The following is a 20708-nucleotide window of genomic DNA, read 5'->3' on the forward strand; positions in this document are numbered from 1 at the left end:
TTTTTACAATTTATAATAGTTACGATGTCTTACAATTCCCAATAAGTATTTTGGGTGGAATCTCTCAACGGCGGCTTTACTTGAATGTTGAATTCTTTCACCTATTGAAATGAAAAGATTTATAGAGGATCGGGAACGTGGTGAGTCGCAGTTAGGGTCGTGACTCAACATTTATACCCGATACTCAATCAGTATGGCTATCCTCCGCCAGAGGGCGCACACCGCACAAAGAAGAGTGTGTGAAAGAGAAGGAATGAGTAAGCGCGTGGAAGGCGCTGCGTAGTTACAGTTTCATTTGTTCCTTATGGCTATAATAATGATCCGATCTGATTCAGATTCGTTAATCTGATAGATATGATCTCCTCTACGATTCTGTTTTCTTGGTTTTCTTGTATCTTCAAAATTTTGGATGCTTTATTGTGTGGGGTAAAATTTTGAAATACACTTGTAACAGTGTAATATTACTGGAATCTGGATACTAAAGTATTCTGCTCTACCACTTATAGTCTCTAAGAACTAGGTGCTCATGTACAGAACGAAATGGTTATATCGACTCGACTACTGATGCTGATCAAGAGTGTATGTAACATACATATGTACATGTATGTACATATACTTAATCGGGTCGAAAACGCTTCATTCTGGGTGTTGCACACATTCGATTTCACCACAAATCTAACCCTATACTTTTCGAGCATCGGGTTTAAAAAGGTACAAATATCTGTCAGACAATCATCATATATCATAGTGGGGAAAGTAGAATTGCTTGGTCACATGCGGTATTGAAGCGTCGTGCATGGGGCCGAAGTCACAAATAATCAACAAACACACATTCAAGCTAATTTTGCGAGAGGACCCACTGCATCGGTTCAACCATTCCACTGCGCCACAAACTTCTCGTTACCGCGACAGCGATTCCAAAACACACAAAGTCCATTTACATAAATGTAAATGTTAATCCCCGGTTGCTGGCCCGCTCAAACACACGGGCCGACAGACATGTGTAGTACAGATACACGTACTTACGCATATACGTACGAATAAAATTTACCTTTGAACTTTGCCCCCATCAAACTTAATAAAAGGAGCTGGAGCTGGCCCAGTGATATAGGAAGCAGTCCTCTGGGTAACACAATTCGAGCTCCCGTTATCCAACCCCACTGGAACCTGCCCGCAGTTAGCGGGATCCACTCCCGCTCCTTGGGAATATGATAATGCCCACAAACAAGGACATCAATCGATGTTGGCGAAATTGTTTTGCTTCCAACCGCTTTTCCCATTAATATTTTACATTTCATATTCTCATTCGCAGTGGCAATGGCATTGAACCGGTTTCTGGTCATGCAATCTTTCTGGGTGTGGGGTCATACACCTGGCGGAAGCGACGCCTACGTCTGGCAGCCTGCACGGGCAGGGTCGGCTAGGGTGTTTTAATTGTGTTGACTTTGTAAATGATCCATTCATAATGCTACTCCAAGCCATCACACCTTCACCATCATCGTCGTGGCCTTTGTGGCACTGCCTCTGGTCCTTTGGACTGTTTTTAATGGCCGCATTTAAGCAGCGCTCCAATATGAGCGGCGCCAGCAACACAACCTGTACAAAAATCCGAACCGAATGAAACGGAAGGAAAATCGATAATGAAATAATTTCCAAACACTAAAGGCAAATGGCGCCGACAAATTTATGACTGTGGGCAGACCCACATCATTGAACTGATGTAAAACTCGCCTGTCTGGCCAACCCGCTTTGACTCTGACTCTGACTCCGACTCCGACTCCGACTCCCACTCTGTCCCTCTACTATTGCGGACAGCCTCGTAGAGAAAATTGCCCGATAAGCTTTCAGTCAGTCAACCGGGAAATAAAGGACACAAAATAGGGAGCTTTATGACTCACGAGTGCTGTTACCCAATTACACCAGTCGAGTCAAGTAACCAGTTTATTGGCTGGTTATTATACTATATAGATATTTTTTCTTTGAAAACTAAGAAAATAAATTAGATTCTTGTTATTTTATATTTTATTCGTATAGGCACGTATGTAATTGAGCCTCGCACAGTGGGTACTCAGCCCAAAAGAGGGGACAAAAATCAAAGAACTTTATGAGCGCTTTGGATAAAATAAATACATTCATCTTATAGGCAAACAAGCAAAAAAGGCCAGTCGCAGGTATAAAATCCCATATAACCCATATTTTGACTGTTTTCGTGCGAGATTACGTCAGTTAAATCGATCTACATACATATAAGCCGATCGGCTCAAAATCGCACAATGAGCATTTGAACTTAGATAAAATAATATTTAAAGAACATATACAAATTTCGGGAAAATTGTATGGTAGATTTATATAAAGTCAAGTCACAGTTGAAAACGAGGGGGAACGTTGTGAGTTGCTGCGGACACCGCAACACTACAGTTATACCCGATACTAAGTCAGTATGGCTCTCCTCCGGCAGACTCCGCTAATATTAAACGACACGACAAAAAGTGCGTGCGAGAGAGACAGAAAATCAGTCTGAGCGTGACGTCGGGCGCTGCGTAACCAGTGCAAAGTGATTTGTTCCTTTTGGCTATACAAATTATCTGATCTGATTCAGCAATCTAATAGATATGGCCATTATCTATGATTCTGCGTTTTTAGTTTTCTCGAATGTGTAATATTGTGGATGCAACAGATTTTCGTCCTTTGTGGGGGCGGAAGGGGGTGGGGCGAAATTTGGAGATATACGTTTTATAGTGAGATCTAACAGAAGTGCGGATACCAAATTTGGTTACTCTAGCGTTAATAGTCTCTGAAATTTGTGAATATCCCCAGATTTTCGTCCTTTACGGGGGCGGAAGGGGGTGTGGCGAAATTTTGAAACAAACTCGTCTCGGTCCGATATATTAGGAGAGTTTATACCAAATTTGGTTGCTCTAGCTCTTATGGGTTCTGGGATCCTTGAACTCATATATTGCAATTGGCAAAACCGACCATGAAACATGTGTGTAAGAGAGAGACAGAGCGAGAAAGAATGAAATTGTTTTCTTGATTCTGGCTATAATAATTATACGATCTGGTTCAGATTTTGCACCCTAGAAGATATAGTCATCCTCTACGATTCTGCGTTTTTAGTTTTCTCGTATCGTCGAAATTGTGGATGCCACAGATTTTCGCCGTTTGTGGTGGCGGAAGTGGGCGGGGCAAAGCTTAGAAATATTCCTGTAGCAGTGACATATCACAGAAGTCTGGATCCAAAACATCGTTGCTCTAGCTCTCATATATAGCGCTGAAGGGGACGGGCAGACGGACACACGGACAGACAGACATGGCTCAATCGACTCGGCTATTGATGCTGATCAAGAATATATATACTTTATGGGGTCGGAAACGATTCCTTCTGGACGTCACACACATCCACTTTTACCACAAATCTAATATACCCCAATACTCATTTTGAGTATCGGGTATAAAAAACTAAAAAGGAAAAAAAATTCCACATACAAATAAATCCATATTTTTCATACATACATACGAGAGGTGAGATACCAAAATAAATCAGATGATTAATATACAAAAATACAAAATTAGACAAATTTTTATAATTAAAATATTTATTTTTTAATTTTATTTGGTTATAAATTAAATATACAATTTTTGTATAGCAAAAAAATGTATTTTATATAGGCAAATATGCACCGGAGCAAAGTTCAACATTGCGTGCGTTTAGGGTATCGTTTGTATTTGTCTATTTGTCTCAAAAATCACATGTTATATGTACATATGTATTAGAGGTTTGCGTGAATAGAAAAAACCGGCATTCGAATCAGCCATGCGCAAAATGAATTGAATGAATTCGAATGCTCGCCGATAGATTTCGAGTAAATGAGTGCGATGACGTACATATAACCCATCCAACAACATTCAAATGAATTGGCACTATTTGAATGAGTTGAGTAAGCGGCTGAATTCGATTCCATTCGAATGCAGTCAATTTTTTTGCCTCTACATTTGGGCAGGGAACAGTGTGGTTAATTTTTGAGAAGAAAAATACATACATAGCTGATTTTGTGGTAAAATGAAACAATAGTTTGTTTTTTTGGTGCAAGCTTTGTACAGCTTTAGAAAACATACTTATAAATATATAGCAAAATATAGCTTTATAAATATTTTAAATTTAATAAAAAAATTTGTATAGAATTGGAACTTAAAAAATAGCCAGAACTAGCCATCAAATAGCCGATTTTACAACATGGTCAGCAATAGCCTCTCAATTGTTGTTGCTTTGCTGTGGGTAAGGAAACAAAGAAACACAAGAACGAAAAGCCCAAGTATCGAACGAATACATAAAGTGGAAATGCAAAAATACGGGTAATTTGAATGTTTGAATAACTGAATACTCATCCGTACCTCTGCCACGCAGGAACCTTTCCACGTTTTATAACCGTTTTTTTGTTCGACCAAAAATATTAGAATTTTTTTCATGAACCGGACGGTGTCTAACGGTCAAATGTGATGAAGTTTTGGTTATGACGATGTATTATCATTTGAGGCTAAATAAATAAAGGCTTTCATTTAGGTATGTAGTTATCACTTTCGGGCCCGAGTCTCCCATAAAAAAATAGACAAAGTGATGAGCGCGTACAAGGGACTGCTGCGCCGAGATTCAATATCGGAGATATGCCTTGAAAACAAAATTAAAATACATATCGTTTGTGGGTATCAAAGCTCATCGCTTTTCGACTCTAGTTTTACTACTAAAAGTGGTTCTTCGTCAAATAAATATCTTTGTAAGTCATCGACTAGTTTGCAAATAAACTATTCGCCGAATCTTAATAAACCGGGTATTAGAAGAATGGGCGAGGGTGAGCTTTTGAAAAAAATCAGTAGATCTCTGTAAATATACATTTATCTATCTATGTATATTCGACTTCGCGCCCTTGAAGATACACTACCAATAAATCTGTATCCCTCCAACAGACTTCCCCACGCAACGCACCCAATTATCTATATTTATATTTCGCTTGATAAGGTCCGTACTAAGCTGTGCACTCCATAACTATATGTGGTCGTTTAGTTGGAGTTTCTTTAGAAACTATGAGTTGGAATGTTATCTGTCGTATCAAGAGAGCATCGGAAGTATTAAGTATTCAGTTTGTACTAGTTACTGAACTATTATCTCTATGAAACACATTGAATGATGTTAATTCTTGGATTGAAGGGAAATGGGCTGTATTACCAGTACGCGAGAAACAGAGAGGTGGTATGTAAGTGCAACCGTATTTCTAACTGAAAGGGGGTCTATTGTACACATATTCTAAAGGGTATCCTGATTCGAAGGAACATATCTATGTATGTATGTGCTGATCATTAAGAGTATCTGGAAAATATTTTGAATATTAATACGAACATATAATACCCCCGTAGATACGTAGTTTATTGGTAGATTTAAGCTGCGTCCTTAAACCTTTCTAGCAGAAACTACTCGTAGAGTGGTACTTCCAGGTAGGGACCAGACTTCCTTTGGTTCTAATTTGATTTGATATAGATGCAGAGAGGACAACTATTAATTATGCTTGGTCGACTTTAATGATATTAGCTCCAGCTGGCTAAAAGTCAGCCTGTCAGATGCATAGAAATCGATGCGCACTAAAAACTAATCGCAGCACTGGCATGTGGCTCAAAGGATTAGCGTTCAATTTGCTAGCACTCGGTATCCAATTAAAGTCGAGTTTCTGCACTCAATAATACAGGAGTGTGTACCACGTAAGTACACAAGCACATACATACATACATATGTATGTGCATATGTGTGCATATATGTAAGTACATAGTATCTGGATTTTTTTGGGGATGTACAAGGGGGAAATAAAGTTCGTGTTTGTGTACATATGTATGTATGTACATTTTAATATGTTTGGCTTGGTTTCCTTCCGGCCCTTTTTACGCCTTCTTAGCTCTTTTTTGAACATGCAATGCACCTGTAATTATACACACGACTGACACAAATTTCATGTACCACAGCACACTCACACACAGCCCCTGGGTATATTTATAAAGTACTTAAAGGTAAGCAAGACACCGTATAAGTAAGTTACACACTCAACTATCTATAAAAAAACCCAGAAAAGGTCCAATATCGGCTATCGGTGTATTTATACCCGATACTCAAATGTTTGGGAGTATATTAGATTTTTAGTGAAAGTAGATTTGTGTAAAACCCATAAGCAAGTCCGATCCCATGGCGTATATAAGTGGGATTTGGTAGGAAGCCACAGAAAGCTACAGAGTCTGTAGACATAACTGAGAAAGTACCAAAGCAAGTTACAGATAAAGTAAGAGAGCGCGTAACACAGTAAGTAGCAGAGAGAGAGAGAGAGAGAGACTAGAAACGGCCGTCGAACCTAAGAGAGGAGAGCCTCAACGATCTACGCATAGTAGTTTGGTGCCAAAGCCTCATTTTAATTAATGAAATCCCATCTGTTGAGAATATTATTAAAACCCACTGTATCCACAAGTTTCAGTATAGCATACAATAAATAGGGAATTATGTATGTATAGGGTATCGACTCCTTCATACTATTGCTTTGATCATCACTTCTTCGACTCGAAAATGTTCCAGTTTTTTATTGTACAATTTTCTTTGCATCTTTGTTTGACATGCAAATTTTGTAGTTAAGTATATAAATATACCTGTACATTTTCGCATATATATAGTACCATCTAGTATGTACATACATACACTACTGGCCAAAATAATAAGTACACGCTTATGAGCTTTCTGTATGTACATGAAAAATGAGAGTCTCGCTAGGCACGCGAATTCTGTGGCAACATTTTGTTGTTTAATTTTTATGTCCCGACTGCAAGTCGAAGAACTAGTCTTGAGTCCTAGTCTCCTTCCCAGTGCAAGTTTCAGGACGGACCCATTCAAAGTCGCGGTCTCATGCAGAGCTTGGACGATAGCAATATTCTGAATACAAATCGCTGGGAAGGCTGCCGCTGCTGCTGTTGGCAGCCAAAAGAACTTTAAGTAGGTTACTTACTACACACAAATACACACAGGCATGCAGTCATACAAATATACATACATTGAAAGTAGCTTTTGTGCATACTTAAGGCATCGGACCAGCCAAGTGGCCTCTTCCTTCCGCTCGCTGTCTATCCCGCTTCCCCTCATACCAATACCTCTACTGCTGTAATTGAGGCAACTTTGCAAAAAGGCAAAAGTTGCCGCATGTACGAATAGTTTGCTGCATAATGACAGGCGCGCCGGCATGCATATTTATGTCCATCTTCCACCACCCCCACTCAGCGCCAGGCCCCAAAACAGTTGGAAAGGCGTGGAAAGTCACGCTCTATCTGCATGCCCAATGTGGATATGCAAGCGAGTGGAAGATGCCCCATATTCTACCATCACCCCCTCTGCGATCAGGGCTTGAAACGCTGGGAGCTCACACGGATTAATTATTTAGCAATCATTTCAATAGAATTTGCTTGACTTCAAATGAAACCGCAATGAAAGCGGTAGATGTAAGCCCGTCAGCTCTATTCAGCCTAATTGGAGAGAGAGGAGAAGACTGTATAAAAGACTCTATATACATATATACTAGGTGCCCCGGCGAACGTTACTTTACCATGTATATTATTTTTAGGAAACGTTAATCTCTCAGCGCAATAGAGTGTACAATATTCTGGTTTAGTCCGTCTTTAGCCAACACAAACAAACTGGATGGTTTTCCCACGCGAGGACACGCCACATATAGTTGTCCGTGGGATAAACATGGTGTTTTCAAATCTATGCCACATACAGAAAATGTCTGGCCTTGTGCCTTATTGATCGTCATAGCGAATACCAATCTTATTGGGAATTGATTGCGTTTGAATTCAATTGACACATCTGAATTAATCATAGGGATTCGTGGCAGCAACACATTTTCGCTTTGAATCTTTCCATTCAAAATGATGGTTTCAATACCGTTTCCCATTAGTTTTTTAGTGACTAATTGCGTGCCATTACACAGCCGTTATGGGTTCAAGTTACAAAGCAGAATGATCGGAGATCCAACCTTCAATTGTAAATGGTATGCATGGTGGCATAAATGGTGGCATGCCTGGTAATCGAATGAATTGAAAAACTCAATTGGATAATTCACAGTTTCGTTGGTATCGCAAACTGCATCGGGAAATATGTTATCGATGAGAGAATTTTGCGAGTCGATGATTGTGCAGAAGTCCGTCTATGTATCTGCGCGTTACTCTCCGTTCTAGTTGTAGTCTAGTCACGTAACTGCGCCGGCTCACCTGAAATTGGCATTGCTCAAATATATTAAATTATCGGGTTGCAATATTTGGCATTGAACTTTTCACACAAAATTTAAAAAAAAAATCGGCAGAGCCATTTCGGACGAGTTTAGCCACAAAGAGCTCCCAAAAAAAGGACATAGATAGGTACCCGAAGAGTAGTCTGATCGGCATTTAAATGTTGGCCGATGCGCACACCTAACACCTAACATAAAGCACACAGAATTTCACGAAAATCGGTCGAGCCATTTCAGGGGAGGAGGCAAAGGAGGAGGTACTAGGAAGCAAACCCCCGCTCGTGCTAATATGAGTAAGATATCGGACGACCACGACAGAAAACTTTTTTATATAATATAGAGATATATATCTCGCTTATTCAACTTTAACACCTGATCTTGAGATAGATTAAGTAAGTCATGTTAAGAGCAAATGTTAGTTTTTGGTCAAAGCATTTAATTCCAATAAAATGATCAGATTTGACATAAACCAAAATTAAGAAATCCCAATTGTATAAAAGTTTACCGCTCAAAGCTAATACCGCTCAATACTAATTCAAAGTATTTGTTGATTGGTAGAGTTCCTTTACCAACTGAGAAACTTTGAGAAAATAGCTCAAGTACATTGATTCAATCTAAATTTTCAAATGAAAGAGAAAATAATGTTAAGCAAAGAGCAAAAGCAAAAAGCTAGATTTTCGCGATTTTCTCACCTCCCAAGAGGTTAATGTTTATTACAACTTTTTCCAAATTTCACAAAACTTTTCATGCCAAGCTCCACACATATCGCTTCGCCCCTTGTATGTATGTAAAGTGTAATGATATTCCCTACTACAGTTTTTCATTTGCTCGTTTAGATTTAGCTTTTTAGTGATCCGATAGAACTCAGAGAACGAAATGTAAGCTAATCCTCAAATTTAATCACATACCAGGTAGGAATCACATATCAGGAAGAAATAAAAAGAGTAGTTACCCATTATTTAGCAAGCTCGAAATTTTAATTTGTATATTATTGTAGTTTTTCAAGTTCGTGACTTAAGTTTGCCATCTCACGTTCTACTAGTTAACGAATGTTCATATGATTCTTAGAGCAAGGAACAAATTCTAACTAGAGGTTATCGTCCAGTTTATATATGTACATATGGTTTATCATTTTATTGCTAGAAAGCCTCTACCTGAATCGGGACGGGATACAATTACACTCAAAAATTCAGAAATAGAGGAACCAAAAACAAGAACAAGGAACAAGGACCGCGTATGTATTTATCATCCGACAGGACTGGGTCAATGGAAAATATACAAATTAGTCTAAGAGGATACCGGTTGGCGGCCACAAAAGGAAAATGTAACTGCCACTTGGCGTATGATTAGGGGGCTTTGGCACGGAGTGTGTGGAGCTGAACAGATGCATAAAAATACCTCATGTATGTATGAATGTTTGTGTGTGTGTCGAGTGGAAGCAGCAAAAGAAAAAAATTAATTTAAATTTTTATCATGCCATAAAAATAACGCATGGCATGTACATATGTACATACATATGTGCCTCGGCAAATTGTGGGTAAGGCAGACGCAGAGTGAGAGGGAGAGCGCGTGAAACAGCAGAGAGGCTAAAAGACTTGAAAGGGAAAGGGACAAGTGAGGCGAAGTGATGTGGAAGCTGCCGCATCGCCCACGACGGGGGCCATAGCGTTGGTGATGGCCCATCGCTGGCCCAATTAGCTTCCAACTGTGCCCCAGCATGTGAGATGCACGAGGCAGGAGTGAGGAGAGTGGTGGCGCAGGGGGTGCACACCCTAAGCAGCATGTCATTAGTGGCGACTTCCAAACAAAGCCAGAACACACGGAAATGGGGAAGTACTAATCAGAGTAATAGAAAATGTCAGCATCTTCGCAATATCCGAGAAAAATATGCAGTAAAGTTGTCCTCCGGAGCAAAGAATTAAGACTCGAAGACTGATACATGTACATATTTAATGTGACTAAGATACTTATTACGTTAGAGCCGGAATCGCAATCGCGTGCCAGATTTAATTCAAGCCAGACAAGATATACTTTTCCCCTTCTTCAAATTATAGTTTGAGAAATGACAACGGCCTGTCAAAGTTTGTAGCTGAATAATTAATTAAAGAGTTACAGGCTAGTATTCCGAAAACAGAATAAATATTCAATGATATTAAACGATTTTTGCTTACGCTTGACAATCTGATATCACTAGGTCATTAGGAGGGTTTGTCAACCAGCCTAGCCGTTTCGTCGTATTAATTTATTTCGATGAAAAATACCGAACAAAATTTTCCATTTTGCTTTTGAAAGCTTTATATTTCCCGAAGTTAAGCTGAAGCTACAAAATTTTTAAGCCTCAAAAAATGTTGTAGCCCCAAATCTATCAGAAACAGTCGGTTTGATCCAAGAGTATTTTTCAGGGACCGTTAATATTAATAATTTTGTATTTTTGCAGTCGAAAAAATCATCCTCTTAGAATAACCGCACAGCAGAATTAAATTTACCAATATACTCCTATGACACATGGCAAAAAAATCGAACGCTAATCGTTGACGCTACGAACCATATCAACTTTTTCAGATTTCTACAATTTTTGAATAAAGTATGTTTTTTTCTATGGCAACGTTTCTTATACGGTGCTCAAAGAGTATAGTCCCTGCTTTACCGCATTTTACCGTTCAATTCCATTACTCGAAATACGACCGTTTTTTTTTTTTGTTAAAACATTTTGTATTTTCACAGTATTTAGCGTTAAAAAAATTACATTAGGGAAGGTACGTAATGGAATTCAATGGATCAAACGGCTGCACTTTATCCGTATATCCATACATTTTTTACAAACGAAACCTTAATTAACGCCGCAACCTCTGAAAAACCCTCTTACAAAAAATAAATACCTAAATACGGTTGCATAGTGTAATAGAAAATTGTTGACATAAATTTATTTTGGTAATACAATAAAAATAGTTATTTGCATGTTTACACATAATGTTCATCTATTCTTAAATTTGTTCTATATTAACAGTTTTTAGCGTTGTTTCGTGAGATTTATCTACAAATATCTAAACTTGTCTACCCTAAAACTAGCTTTAGTTGGCAATTGGTCTGTTCTGATTATAAAATAGTAAAATACCATTGTTTTTTGTTTGCGATTTTTATACACCATACTCGAAGAGCAAAGGAATATATTTTATTTATGTGGATGTGTGTATCATCCTGGAGAAAGGTTTTCGGCACTATAAAGTGTATATATTCTTGATCAGCATCAATAGCCGAGTCGATTGAGCCATGTCTGACTGTCCGTCCCTATGAGCGCCTAGTGCTCAGAGATAATAAGAGCAAGAGCAACAAAATCTGGCATTCACAATTTTGAAGATACGAGAAAATAAAAAACTCATACAGTATGTCAAGAAACTCTTTACACACTGAAATTAAATTACATTTTTTGACTTTGGATAAGAAAATAATGGTCTTTGGTTCAAATTTATCAAATTTTTTTAATTCCTAACCATTCAGGGATTAATTATAAAGTAGTTAGTGAAAAAAGAATAACAAAACTATAAATAGGTAACTTACAAAACAACAAAAACAATGATTACTCATTTTTGACACTGTCAAGAAACTCTTTACACAAAATATTTTCATTTTTTAAATTCAAAATTCTTTGTAATTATTTAATATATTTAACTTATTTTAATATTTGGTATGTCCTCCCTTAGCATTGACTACATGCTGGAGCCGTTTTTTCATCGAATTTATCAGTTTTTGTAGGTCATACTCAAAGGGAATGTTTTGCCACTCTTCCAGTATGAATTCTTTTAGCTGATTGCGGTTTTTGGGCTGTCTTTTCCCACTTTCTTCTTGAAGTAGGCCCACAAATTTTCAATGGGGCTAAGATCGGGGCTCTGGGATGGTGTATCAATAACTTTTCCACAGTTGTAAAGCACCCAAGCTCTCACATTGGACTCTATGTTTGGGATCATTGTCTTGATAAAACTTGAATTTGGCCATATTGTCCGTAATGAGCCCAAATTTCTCCGCACTGCTTTTTAAATTTGTTTTTAAAATTTGGAGGTACTGTTTGACATCCATTGTGTTCTCAATAAATGTAATATTTCCCACTCCTCGGATAGAGATGCACCCCCAAATCATAACCGCAAATTTTCCAAACTTTACAGTCGGAAAGATGTTTCGGTTATCTAAAGCTATTAACGGCTTGCGCCATACTCTGGGTGTACCATCATTGTAATAAAGCATCATTTTTGTTTCGTCGCACTATATATGACGTCATCCCAATACTCTGCCGGCTTACTGATCATGTTAACAGCGAAAGTGAAGCGCTTTTCCACATTGACCGACGAAAGCAGCGGTTTTTTTTCGTGCCACTCTGGAAGAGTATCTATGGCGTAGAATAACCTGACGTACTGTTTCGTGTGAAACAACCAAGTCAAGGTCTTCCTCAAGCTCCTTGGCCAAAGTCCTGACCGATATTTGCGGATTCTGATTAATTTTCCTCATGATTATGCGGTCTGCCCGTTTGTCTATCTTCCTTTTACGGCCACCTCCAGATTTGGTTTCCAGTCTCCCTTCGTTCTTCGCGCGACTTAGGACATTGTAAATTGTTTTCCTGGATACTGAAAACATTTCTACCATGTCTGCAACAGATTTGCCCAACTGGTGATTATAGTAAATCAACTGGACAACGTCAAAACTAAGTCTTTTGCCAGGCATTTTAAAAATTTCAGAATGTTACTCTGTACATGTGCACCGGTCAAAATTTCGCAACCAAATCAAAGTCAATGCAAAAATAGAGCATCACTGAGCAACGCCAAAAGCATAGATTACGGTAAAGTCCCGTTTTTTCTAAGAACGAGATCAAAACAGAGCTCGAAAACGAAATGTGTAAAGAGTTTCTTGACAGTGTCAAAAATGAGTAATCATTGTTTTTGTTGTTTTGTAAGTTACCTATTTATAGTTTTGTTATTCTTTTTTCACTAACTACTTTATAATTAATCCCTGAATGGTTAGGAATTAAAAAAATTTGATAAATTTGAACCAAAGGCCATTATTTTCTTATCCAAAGTCAAAAAATTTAATTTATTTTCAGTGTGTAAAGAGTTTCTTGACATACTGTAATTATAGAGAGAGAATAACGCCGTCCACGCACTTACTCATAATCTCTCTCTCTCTCCCTCTTTCTCACACACTCTCTCAACATGCAGTGCGAGCCATCTAGCGGAGGGGAGTCAGACTGAGGCCTTTGCCGCTGGTCACAATGTTCCCTCTCTTTTTTAATGAATTAATTTCAAATAACAAATAATAACAAAATTTTTATATTTTCGCTGCTTAATCTTAATCACCTCGCCCTCGCGTAACCAACTCTTTTTACACGATCTCGGTCTTACACTTACTCTTATAAATTTGGTCTGTTCCCCCTTTTAACACGTTGAAAACCTCGTTCTTACACGATTGCAAAATATCAATATTTTTTTTTCGATTGATGCCTGAGACCTTTTCTGTATGCATCAATTCGCATGGGCGTCTAAATAAAGGGTAGGTGAAAAAACCTTGAGCTTTTCAGACGCTTAAAAAAAATTAAATATGTTGTGGCAAGTGAAAAGGTGATGGATTAAATGAAAAAGGTTATCAATAAAATTTACAAAACGTTGTGAGTTTCTTGATACCTGACTTCATTTTTCGTTTTGCCTTTTTCAAAATACTAATCTTGATGTAGAAATTACATTAATATTACATCAATATTGCTCCACGCGTACTTTAATGTAGCTGAACTAAGACGGGATTTCCTGAAATCGCATGCCAATACATATACATATGTATATACATACAGACATACTCATTCTCGCTATATTGGCATAGTAACTCCCATAGCTGTATAATTATTATATGACCTTATTGGGGTAATTGGGGTAATACACAGAAACTAAAACAGTGACCTAAATATTTGCAAGTGCACAATATTTGCTGGTTCAAAAAGCACTGTTTTCAGGCTTTCCCAATGCTTAGAAAGTTAATTTTTTCTCATCAAATAATGGCACCTCATAACCCTATAGTCCCTTAGCCCGTCTCAAGTTTACTTTGCTTTGCGTTAGTTAACCAAAAACTAAGGCGAACGTCGACTGTCGTCACTTAGAAACAACGCGTACTTCTCTATGCGTGCACAACAGCAACTGCAACACTGCAAGCGAACGCGGAGAGAGCACGCTCTCTCCCCTGCGATATTATACTCAAGCAGCACAAAGAACCCGTCCCCCGACCCTTACTGTCTTACCAACGAACTGCTGATAATAACTACGACCAATACAATGCCCTCGCTTACAAATTACAACAACAACGGCAGTTTCTTAGCGCCCGATATTTTCAGCTCAATGCCACAAGAAATGGGAATTGAACATCTATCAAATGAAAAGCTTTGCCCAATTGCTATCGATCGCGTGTGGAATGAAATAGCAATACTTAATCGATAATTGAATAGAAAAAGCCTCCCCTCCTCCTCCCTCTGGATCCAGGTTTCGTTTGGAGCACCCTGTATGGAAGATTCTCACACCCCTCTCCCAACCGAAATGTGCAGAAAACGCTAATACAACCTGGGCTCGTTGGCTATGTGCAAATAAAAAGAAAATTGAGCCCTCAAGCAACTAAGCAAATCTGCACACCCAAAATAACCAACACATTTAAAAACACTGTGATATAGATTCGCGATTCTTAGTGACCCGAAAGCAGATGATGATAACGCTCAATCTAAGGCCAAGCAAGTAAGGAAACCCCTTATTTACTGAATTAAAATGGTTAAAAAATAACTAATAAAGATGGCGAAAACAAAAAATGTCACGTCCATAAATAGTGGTGACATAAATTAAATAACAATACAAGTCAATGACGAACATAATTATCGGTCAGGGGCCAAATATCTCGACGACTTGATTTTTTGTTTTCATTGTTTCTGTTTGGCCAAGGATGTCAACTAACGAACCGATTCTCGATCTTCCGAAATTTCCAGTTTGGCAAAAAGCTGCATTATGTCTGCCGGTCTGGTGGAATAAGTCTAGACTTCCGATCCGGTGGTCCCCTGTTCAAGGCCAGGACTGGCTTATAGTTTTATATTTTCCTGTTTTCTTTAAAAAATTCTTTATTTTTCTTTTATGGCTACGCCCACAAGCGCAAGACCCTAAAAATTGCATATTAAAATTGATCCTACGAACTCACATTTAGCATTCGACTGCATGACCGACGCACTGCTTCAGAGAGAGCATCTCGTCCGCACGAAAAGCAATTCGTAGGAAGTAGTATGACGACGCTTTTGAAGATGAATATTAAAGTAATTAAGTGACTTCGTCCGCCCTGGTGAAGACCATCTACTTTTTTAAAAAGACAAGCGCCAGAGAGGAATACCACTCTTTGTTGCTTGTTGTTTTCATGCTCACTGACAAACGAATGATCCTCAAAAGAAAGCAGATGTGATGATGACACCGTATAGAAAGGTTCAAGTATGTTTTGAGACCATAAAAAATAGGTATAAAGTTCAAAACAATTCTCTCGGTATAAAGATGAGAGTTCACTTAAAAGGTTTCTGATGCGAATCTGTTATTTTCTAATGTAAACGAACGAAAAAAAATATATCCTGATAATCGACATATTAAAAAGAAAGGTTTAGAACGGTTTTCACTACAAATGCGAACATGTCTGAATTGAATTAGGCGCTTTTGAAGGGGAAAGTAATCGAATAATCGAATCAATCGAATAATTCCGTTATTGAAGCTGATGCGGCTGTTCATCACCACGTTGACTTTTTGAACAGCTTTAATCCTTGAGGCCAGCATTCGTCTTCTTGGGTATATTGAAGAGCTGCTACGCGATATATAAGAAGGAGCGTTAAAAAATAGCCAACAAGCTACTACGTAAAACCCTAGAATATGAGAAAAGTCGAGTATGTCCACCAACCGAGAGTGAATCACCGTTACGTACCCAAAGAGGGGAGTGGGCACTCCCATCCTCGCAAACCTTTCTCAATACGTCTTTGATCTTTTTGCCCAATTTTTCCAAACCACCTATTCTGAGGAAAGCTACTCTGGTCAGCTGTACCCATACGGCTTACCGAGGTCGAACAGCAGTCCCTTGCTAAATAAAAGCTTGCTGCTTCATGATCTTCGACTAGTGGGTCCTGACGGAGTTCCCTGCTGTGTACTCAAGTACTGCGCGGAGGTTCTGAGCGTGCCCTATTCACCCTGTCCATTGATTCTTCATGCTTCCCCCGAATTTGTGAGGAATCGTTTTTAATTCCTCTCCGTAAAAAGGTAGCAAGTCTGATGCAACGAACTATAGAGATATATCAAAGTTATCCGCTATTCCTAAAATGTTTGAGAAAGTTTAACCTCCGCACTTGCAAAATCTCAACAAGTCACTTATATCTCCAACTCAGCATGGATTTGCGATCAACCACCACGAATTTGTTAGAGTTGACCTCTCTCATCATTAAAGGCTTTCAGGGTAACTTACAGACGGATGTTATTTACACCGACTTTAGTAAAGCATTCGACGCTGTAAACCATTCCCGTCTAGCACATAAGCTTGACCTTTTGTTATTTCCGCCTAACCTCCTTGGATGGACTTCTAGCTATCTTTTTTCAGGTCTTAAAGAGTCCTCTTCAAAAACTCCCTCTCCTCACCAGTCAAAGTTTCTTCGGGAGTACAACAGGGCAGCCATCTAGGCCCCTTACTCTTCACATTCTTCATTAATGACTTTCCCTCGGTATAACATACTCTCGAGTACGGATATATGCGGATGATATTAAACACTGATGATGCTAAACATTTAATTTCATTCTCGCTCGCAAACCGATCTGAACCACTTTCAGTCATGGTGTTGTGCACACTTGTTACACCATAATGCCTCAAAATGCAATGTAATGACATTTAATCGTTCTAGAACCTTGTTGGCTTCCTCTCCCTATGCGGTGGTTCTCTAGAGAGAATTCCTCTGGTGGATGATCTTGGTGTTATATTAGGCGCCAAGTTTTTGTTTTCTGAACACATTTCTATCACACCATGGGTGTGCCTAGGTTTATAAAGAGGTGGTCAAAGGAATATGACGATCCAAGTTCGTCCGATTTTAGAATTCGGCTCTTGTGTATGGTGCCTTCAGTACAAAGCATACCAAGAACTTATTAAATCAGTCCAAAAAAACTTTTTACTTCTTGCTCTGCGCGGCCTTAGCTGGGATGCAAGTGGGAAAGTGATATTTCACCCCAGTAGATGGCTTTTAATAGACCTTCTATCGTTAGTTAATCGTAGGAAAATGCTTGGTGTGATTTTTGTGCCCAACTTGATCCAGGGTGACGTAGATAGCCCGATCTGTTGAGCCGCATAAACTTCACGATTCATATAGATCCCCTAGAAACTATTTACCGTGGACCCATCCGTTTTATAGATCGAATTATTCCTGCATGAATCGTTTAGGTTCTTACCTTATAACTTCTTCAACTAATTCCCTTCGTCTTCTTAAATTATTTATATATATATAGTATTTATATTTTGAATGCATGTTCTAAGTTTAGTTTGCTGAATCATATTAAAGAATACCTACACATCAACAGTGCAATCCCAATGCACCAATTTGGGTTTCGCGAAAAGCATGAAACCATGGTTATACCGACAAACAGTCTTACAACAACTTCGACATTCGCTGATGATACTGCCATCCTAAGTCGCTTCAAGTGACCAACAAGAGCAACGGAACACTTAACATATAGGATCTGCACAATGAGCACATCTTGGGGAACGGTGGTATTTTTTGACAGATGTGAAATCCCGAATCACAATGGCACTATCCACCATCTTTTATCAAAAAGCAGCTGATGAATAAAAACAACAAAGTTTTGGTCTGAATTGGTTAATTTCCACAATTTAAAATTAGTAAATTGGCCATTTAATTTGCTATAATAGAACAATCCATATGTGTACATTTTACAATAATCGTTACCCTTTGGACTCCCTTAATAATTGCAGTAGCTCTGTTTGGAAGTTCGTTTGGCCTTGGCAGCTCACAAATTGCTGGGGTTTCTCTCGCTTTGCTTTCTGGTGCTCCTCCTGTAATTTCTGCTGCTCTTTCTGGACTTCAAGTATTTCCCGAACAATCTCAAGAAGATTTTCCTGTTTAATCCGCTTTGGTGCGGCGCCTTGGTTGCAGAAAGAATACTAGGGCTGCAGTTGGATCTATCCTCGTCGACATAATCGGAATTATTTCGGGACCCCCCGAAAATCCGCAGTACTATCAAAACAAATAATCAATGCCAAATGCAGTCCATTTCGGCATTCGTTTATTTCATTTCGGCCAAATACTGATAATAAACGAGGGGGAACGTTGTGAGTTGCTGCGGAGACCGCAACTCTACATTTATACCCGATACTAAGACAATATGGCTTCATTCAACGACAAAGAGTGCGTGCGAGAGAGACAGAAAATCAGTCAGAACGTGACGTCGGGCGCTGCGTAGCCACTGCAAATTGAGCCTTTTGGCTATAAAAATGATCAGATCTGATCATACGGCTCTGAGCCATCTGGAAACGCTTACATTCGTAATATAGAAATAATCCAGAGGGCTTAATCGAAGATACTGAAAACTATCACTGAGGGACGATGGTACATCGTGAAGGAAAACATTGATAGAGATTTAAATGTAGGATCTGTAAAAGATTAAATCGCCAAGTTGAAAGCATAGTATCACGTCAGGCTTCTGGCCCATCCTAATCGCCTTGCGCAGTTTTTAACTTGGCAAAGTAGTCATACACGACTCCTCCACACCCTGCAATAAGACCATACTGTAAATAATTAATTGTAATTCATTAAATAAATATTTTAGATTAAAATGTACAAAACAAGCAGCTAAAACTTATTAAAGATATCAAATAATGGTTTATTAAGTGGGACTAAAAAATTTGTAACCAAATGTTGTAACCATGTTGCACAGTAGTTTTTCACTGGTAACCTACTCCGCGTTTTAACTTTCGCTTAACATTCCTCAGAACGAGATCATTATCACTGATCAGTGCCGTTCATCAGGAAAAATCATTGCAAAATGATCAGTGAGAAGGCGTACGCTGGTAGCAGGACCATTTTTGCCTGGTAAAATTGTGGGTGGATGTTAGCACGAAAAAAAAGCTAAAACGCAATTCATAGAAATTATCTGCGAGGAAGTCGGAGTTGAAACATGAAACAAAACTAATTATCGTTACAGCAAATTTATTGTTCGTCTACTGCTATAAATTTAGTCTGCTCTCTGTCTCTCCCTCTGTGTTAGTATAAGTGTATGTGCAAAGATTGTTAGGGGTGGTGTCACACTCTTTGACGATGGTGATGGTGCAAAAGAAAATGAAGCGGAGACGCCCATATTTATAATTACTGTTTGCACACTTAACGAAGACACTAAGAAGAACAAGGAGCCCTACTACAAGAGGAGAGAATAAAAAACAACATATAAGAAAAACCAGAAAAAAGCATGATGAAAGTAAAGAAGGAGCAGCTGACGGGGGTAGCGATACAAATTTTTGAAACTTCAGTTTAAAACGAGGGGGAACGTTGTGAGTTGCTGCGGTCACCGCAACTCTACAGTTATACCCGATACTAAGTCAGTATGGCTCTCCTCCGGCAGATGGCGCTAATATTAAGCGACACGACAAAGAGTGTGTGCGAGAGAGACAGAAAATCAGTCTGAGCGTGACGTCGGGCGCTGCGTAGCCACTGCAAATTGATTTGTTCCTTTTGGCTATAAAAATGATCTGATCTGATCCAGATTCAGCAATCTAATAGATATGGTCATTATCTATGATTCTGCGTTTTTAGTTTTCTCGAATCTGCAATATTGTGGATGCAACAGATTTTCGTCCTTTGTGGGGGCGGATGGGGGTGGGGCGAAATTCTGAGATATACGTTTTATAGTGACATCTTAAAGGAGTGTGTGTACCAAATTTGGTTACTCTAGCCTTAATAGTCTCTGAGATTTGTGGTTGCCCCAGATTTTCGTCCTGTGCGGGGGCGGAAGGGGGTGTGGCGAAATTTGGACAGGAAACGGTCAAGGTCCGATATCACAGGAGTGTGGATACCAAATTTGGTTGCTCTAGCTTTTATGGGTTCTGAGATCCTTGAACTCATATTTTGTAATTGGCAAAACCGACCATGAAACCTGTGTGTTAGAGTGAGACAGAGCGAGAAAGAGTGAAATTGTTTTCGTGATTCTGGCTATAATAATTATACGATTTGGTTCAGATTTTGCACTCTTGAAGATATAGTCATCTTCTACGATTCTGCGTTTTTAGTTTTCTGGTATCGTCAAAATTGTGGATGCCACAGATTTTCGCCCTTTGTGGGGGCGGAAGTGGGCGGGGCAAAGTCTTGAAATATTTTTGGAG

The 20708-nt window shown here is 38.9% G+C and overlaps 1 protein-coding gene across 1 annotated transcript in view; it reads left to right on the forward strand.

Moving 5' to 3' along the window:
- The window catches only part of LOC6903955 (uncharacterized), a 64993-nt gene that overhangs the window by 15060 nt on the left and 29225 nt on the right, over nt 1-20708 (forward strand). The window lies entirely within an intron of this gene.

Source organism: Drosophila pseudoobscura, chromosome X, assembly GCF_009870125.1.
Source record: "Drosophila pseudoobscura strain MV-25-SWS-2005 chromosome X, UCI_Dpse_MV25, whole genome shotgun sequence".
NCBI classification, from domain to species: Eukaryota; Metazoa; Arthropoda; class Insecta; order Diptera; family Drosophilidae; genus Drosophila; species Drosophila pseudoobscura.